Here is a 7,035-nt window from a genome sequence, read left to right as displayed (position 1 = left end):
GTTGAAGTTTGTGATTCCCATAGCATGCACGTATGGTGAACCGTTATGTAATGAAATTGGAGCATGAGGTATTTATTGATTGTCTTCCTTATGAGTGGCGGTCGGGGACGAGCGATGGTATTTTCCTACCAATCTATCCCCCTAGGAGCATGCACGTAGTACTTTGTTTCGATGACTAATAGATTTTTGCAATAAGTATGTGAGTTCTTTATGAGTAATGTTGAGTCCATGGATTATACGCACTCTCACCCTTCCATCATTGCTAGCCTCTTCGGTACCATGCATTTCCCTTTCTCACCTCGAGAGTTGGTGCAAACTTCGCCGGTGCATCCAAACCCCGTTATACGGTACACTCTATCACACATAAGCCTGCTTATATCTTCCTCAAAACAGCCACCATACCTACCTATCATGGCATTTCCATAGCCATTCCGAGATATATTGCCATGCAACTTCCATCATCATCATATACATGACCTGAGCATTCATTGTCATATTGCCTTGCATGATCGTAAGATAGCTAGCATGATGTTTTCATGGCTTGTCCGTTTTTTGATGTCATTGCTATGCTAGATCATTGCACATCCCGGTACACCACCGGAGGCATTCATATGGAGTCATATCTTTATCCTAGTATCGAGTTGTAATATTGAGTTGTAAGTAAATAAAGTGTGATGATCATCATTATAGAGCATTGCCCCATAAAAAATAATAAAAATAATAAAAAAAAGGCCAAAGAAGCCTAAATAAAAAAAGGGGGGCCAAAGAATCCCGCCCAAAAAAAGAAGAAAAAAGAAAAAAGAACAAAAAAGGGGCAATGTTACTATCCTTTTACCACACTTGTGCTTCAGAGTAGCACCATGTTCTTCATATAGAGAGTCTCCTATATTGTCACTTTCATATACTAGTGGGAATTTTCATTATAGAACTTGGCTTGTATATTCCGACGATGGGCTTCCTCAAATGCCCTAGGTCTTCATGAGCAAGCAAGTTGGATGCATACCCACTTAGTTTCAGTTTGAGCTTTCATACACTTATAGCTCTTAGTGCATCCGTTGCATGGCAGTCCCTACTCCTCGCATTGACATCAATTGATGGGCATCTCCATAGCCCGTTGATTAGTCGCGTCGATGTGATACTTTCTCCCCTTTTGTCTTCTCCACACAACCTCCACCATCATACTCTATTCCACCTATAGTGCTATATCCATGGCTCACGCTCATGTATTGCGTGAAAGTTAAAAAGGTTTGAGAACATCAAAAGTATGAAACAATTGCTTGGCTTATCATCGGGGTTGTGCATGATCTGAATATTTTGTGTGATGAAGATGGAGCATAGCCAGACTATATGATTTTGTAGGGATAACTTTCTTTGTCCATGTTGTTTTGAAAAGACATGATTGCTTTATTAGTACGCTCAAAGTATTATTGTTCTTATGTCAAATGATAGACTATTGCTTTGAATCACTCGTGTCTTAATATTCATGCCATGATTAGATATATGATCAAGATTATGCTAGGTAGCATTCCACATCAAAAATTATCTTTTTTATCATTTACCTACTCGAGGACGAGCAGGAATTAAGCTTGGGGATGCTGATACGTCTCCGTCGTATCTATAATTTTTGATTGTTCCATGCCAATATTCTACAACTTTCATATACTTTCGGCAACTTTTTATACTATTTTTGGGACTAACATATTGATCCAGTGCCGAGTGCCAGTTCCTGTTTGTTGCATGTTTTTTGTTTCGCAGAAACCCCATATCAAACGGAATAAAAATGGACAGAGATTTTTTTGGAATATTTATGATTTTTGGGAAGAAGAATCAACGCGAGACGATGCTCGAGTTGCCCACGAGGTAGGGGTTCCCCTTACCCTCGTGGCCACCCCGTAAGGCAGTTGGTGCCCTTCTTTCGCTGCAAGAAAACCAATATCCGGATATAAATAGTGTCCAAAGGACAACCCAATCAAAGTTACGGATCTCCGGGAATATAAAAAACGGTGAAAGGGCAGAATCAGGAACGCAGAAACAGAGAGAGACAGAGAGACAAATCCAATCTCGGAGGGGCTATCGCCCCTCCCACGCCATGGAGACCATGGACCAGAGGGGAAACCCTTCTCCCATCTAGGGAGAAGGTCAAGGAATAAGAAGAAGGGGGGCTCTCTCCCCCTCGCTTCCGGTGGCGCCGGAACGCCGCCGGGGGCCATCATCATCACCGCTATCTACACCAACACCTCCATCATCTGCACCAACATCTCCATCACCTTCCCCCATCTATATTTAGTGGTACACTCTCCTGCAACCCGCTTTACCCACTACTTGAACATGGTGCTTTATGCTTCATATTATTATCCAATGATGTGGTGCCATCCTATGATGTCTGATTAGATTTTTGTTGTCCTATCGGTGATTGATGAATTGCTATGATTGGTTTAATTTGCTTGTGGTTATGTTGCTGCCCTATTGTGCCCTCCGTGTCGCGCAACCGTGAGGGATTCCCGCTGTAGGGTGTTGCAATACGTTCGTGATTCGTTTATAGTGGGTTGCTTGAGTGACAGAAGCATAAACCCGAGTAAGGGGGTTGTGGCGTATGGGATAAAGGGGACTTGATGCTTTAATGATATGGTTGGGTTTTACCTTAACGATCTTTAGTAGTTGCGGATTCTTGCTAGAGTTCCAATCATAAGTGCATATGATCCAAGAAGAGAAAGTATGTTAGCTTATGCCTCTCCCACATAAAACTTGCTATCGGTCTAGTAAAGTAGTCAATTGCTTAGGGACAATTTCACAACTCCTACCACCACTTTTCCACACTCGCTATATTTACTTTATTACTTCTTTATCTAAACAGACCCTACTTTTTATTTACGTGCCTTTTATTATCTTGCAATTCTATCCAACAACACCTACAAAGTCCTTCTAGTTTCATACTTGTTCTAGGTAAAGCGAACGTCAAGCATGCGTAGAGTTGTATCGGTGGTCGATAGAACTTGAGGGAATATTTATTCTACCTTTAGCTCCTCATTGGGTTCGACACTTTTACTTTTCGAAAGAGGCTACAATTGATCCCCTATACTTGTGGGTTATCAGAGGCTCCGCCGTGGCTGATGACGAGCACCTCAGTGATGGTGCTGTTGTCGATGTCCGTACGAGGGAGCGGGTTGTCAATGACCACCACGTTGGTGGGGAAGGCATCGAGGGATGTCGTGTCGGAGTCGACAAGCATCGGGTCGGTGGAGCCGATTGACTCCAAGTCGGAGGCAGGCTCGTTGGCGATGTCGATCTTTCCAAGGAGGTCGATGAGGCAGCTCTCGGAGCTAGCCGTGCCCGTGCCTGGCATGGGCTCATCGGAGAGGCGGATCTCACTGATGAGATCAGCGAGGCAGTTTGCCGCGCAGGCGACTTCCATGCCATGCAGCACGTCAGTGCAAACGCCATCAGGCGTGCCGGGCTGGCTGTGCTCGCCAGGGAGGAACAAGGTTCCCGTCCAGAGCAGATCTCTAGACGACGATGCACCTAGCCCCATGGTGGGCGCCAAATGTTGGGGGTTTGGTGCAACATATGCCAAGGGATGGCTAATCATGGTGGGAGCTAGTAATACGTCGCCGGTGTCTGGAAACGGGATAAGGTGTAAACATGCACACCGATGCATCTTACCCAGGTTTGGGGCTCACCTAGGAGATAACACCCCTAGTCCTGTTGTGCGGGATCTCCGCATGATCACTAGATAGGCAAGTAGCTACAAGATTGCACCTTGAGCTGTCTGGCTAGAGGAGGGAGAAGGGCAAGGCTAGCTCTGCTCCTCTCTCTACGTGTGTGTAATCTCTAAGAGGCTAAACCCTTTGCACGGGTGCCTTGGGGGGTTTATATAGGCCTACCCCCCAGGGGTACAACGATAATCCGGCTGGTGTAGGCTCGGGCCGTCAATGTCTATAGTCGCCGGCTTCTCCGTTGGCTGCTGGGGCCTGCCACCTGGTTGGTCCCACCGGATGCCGGGCTCTCGGCCGACAGGTAGGACCCGCCGCTTGTGGGTCTTGTTGGTTGCTCATCACTGTATCCCTGCCACTGATGACGAGGGCTTGGTCGGAGAGAGCATGGCTACAGTACCGCCGACTGGTGGGCGTTCACTGTAGCCACGCCCCGTCTTATCTGGTTAATGGCGCACAGACTTCAAGGGAAGGGGAGGCCGCCTGCTGGGAGTTGGCCTCCCCCTATGTCTACTGGTCTGGGCTTGCCTAAAGGAAATATGCCCTAGAGGCAATAATAAAGTTATTATTTATTTCCTTATTTCATGATAAATGTTTATTATTCATGCTAGAATTGTATTAACCGGAAACTTAGTACATGTGTGAATACATAGACAAACAGAGTGTCACTAGTATGCCTCTACTTGACTAGCTCGTTGAATCAAAGATGGTTAAGTTTCCTAGCCATAGACATGAGTTGTCATTTGATTAACGGGGTCACATCATTGGAGAATGATGTGATTGACTTGACCCATTCCGTTAGCTTAGCACTGAATCATTTAGTATGTTGCTATTGCTTTCTTCATGACTTATACGTGTTCCTATGACTATGATATTATGCAACTCTCGTTTACCGGAGGAACACTTTGTGTCCTACCAAATGTCACAATGTAACTGGGTGATTATAAAGGTGCTCTACAAGTGTCTCCGAAGGTACTTGTTGAGTTGGCGTATTTCGAGATTAGGATTTGTCACTCCGATTGTCGGAGAGGTATCTCTGGGCCCTCTCGATAATGCACATCACTATAAACCTTGCAAGCAATGTGACTAATGAGTTAGTTGCGGGATGATGCATTACGGAACGAGTAAAGAGACTTGCCAGTAACGAGATTGAACTAGGTATTGAGATACCGATGATCGAATCTCGGGCAATTAACATACCGATGATAAAGGGAACAACGTATGTTGTTATGCGGTTTGACCGATAAAGATCTTCGTAGAATATGTGGGAGCCAATATGAGCATCCAGGTTCCGCTATTGGTTATTGACCGAAAATGAGTCTCGGTCATGTCTACATAGTTCTCGAACCCGTAGGGTCCGCACGCTTAACGTTCGGTGACGATTGGTATTATGAGTTCATGTGTATTGATGTACCGAAGGTAGTTCGAGTCTCGAATGAGATCAGGGACATGACGAGGAGTCTCGAAATGGTCGATATGTAAAGATCGATATATTGGACGACTATATTCGGATATCGGAAAGGTTCCGAGTGATTCGGGTATTTATCGGAGTATCGGAGAGTTATAGGAATTCGCCGGGGAGAAGTTATGGGCCTTATGGGCCATAAGAAGGAAGCACACCAGCCCACAAGGAGCTGGTGCGCCCCCCTTTGGGCGGGAGGCCGAATAGGAATAGGTTTAGGGGGTGCGGCCCCCCTTTCCTTCTCTCCTACTCCTCCTTCCCTTCCCTCTCCTACTCCAACTTGGGAAGGGGGAATCCTACTCCCACCGAGAGTAGGACTCCCCCCCCCCCCTTGGGAGTGCCTAGGGAAGGCTGGCCCTCCCCCTCCTCCACTCCTTTATATACGGGGGCCGGGGGCACCTCTAGACACAACAATTGATCTCTTGATCTCTTAGCCGTGTGCGGTGCCCCCCCCCCACCAGATTCCACCTCGGTAATATCGTAGCAGTGCTTAGGCGAAGCCCTGCGTCGATAGCATCATGAACACCATCAACACGCCGTCGTGCTGACGAAACTCTCCCGCAAAGCTCTGCTGGATCGGAGTTCGTGGGACGTCATCGAGCTGAACGTGTGCTAAACTCGGAGGTGCCGTATGTTCGGTACTTGATCGGTCGGATCGTGAAGACGTACGACTACATCAACCGCGTTGTGCTAATGCTTCCGCTTTCGGTCTACGAGGGTACATGGACAACACTCTCCCCTCTCGTTGCTATGCATCACCATGATCTTGCATGTGCGTAGGAAATTTTTGAAATTACTACGTTCCCCAACAGTGGTATCAGAGCTAGGTTTTATGCGTAGATGTTATATGCACGAGTAGAACACAAGTGAGTTGTGGGCGATACAAGTCATACTGCTTACCAGCATGTCATACTTTGGTTCGGCGATATTGTTGTATGAAACGGCCTGGACCGACATTATGCGCACGCTTACGCGAGACTGGTTCTACTGACGTGATTCGCACATAGGTGGCTGGAGGGTGTCAGTTTCTCCAACTTTAGTTGAATCTAGTGTGGCTATGCCCGGTCCTTGTGAAGGTTAAAACAGCACTAACTTGACGAAATATCGTTGTGGTTTTGATGCGTAGGTAAGAATAGTTCTTGCTCAGCCCGTAGCAGCCACGTAAAACTTGCAACAACAAAGTAGAGGACGTCTAACTTGTTTTTGCAGGGCATGTTGTGATGTGATATGGTCAAGACATGATGCTAAATTTTATTGTATGAGATGATCATATTTTGTAACCGAGTTATCGGCAACTGGCAGGAGCCATATGGTTGTCGCTTTATTGTATGCAATGCAATCGCCCTGTAATTGCTTTACTTTATCACTAAGCGGTAGCGATAGTCGTAGAAGCAATAGGTGGCGAAACGACAACGATGCTACGATGAAGATCAAGGTGTCGCGCAGGTGACGATGGTGATTATGACGGTGCTTTAGAGATGGTGATCACAAGCACAAGATGATGATGGCCATATCATATCACTTATATTGATTGCATGTGATGTTTATCCTTTATGCATCTTATTTTGCTTTGATTGACGGTAGCATTATAAGATGATCTCTCACTAAATTTAAGGGTATAAGTGTTCTCCCTGAGTATGCACCGTTGCGAAAGTTCTTCGTGCTGAGACACCACGTGATGATCGAGTGTGATAGGCTCTACGTTCAAATACAACGGGTGCAAAATAGTTGCACACGCGGAATACTCAGGTTAAACTTGACGAGCCTAGCATATACAGATATGGCCTCGGAACACTGAGACCGAAAGGTCGAACATGAATCATATAGTAGATATGATCGACATAGTGATGTTCACCATTGAAA

This window comes from Triticum dicoccoides, chromosome 2B (genome assembly GCF_002162155.2).
Source record: "Triticum dicoccoides isolate Atlit2015 ecotype Zavitan chromosome 2B, WEW_v2.0, whole genome shotgun sequence".
NCBI lineage: Eukaryota > Viridiplantae > Streptophyta > Magnoliopsida > Poales > Poaceae > Triticum > Triticum dicoccoides.
This window is presented reverse-complemented; position numbering follows the sequence as displayed.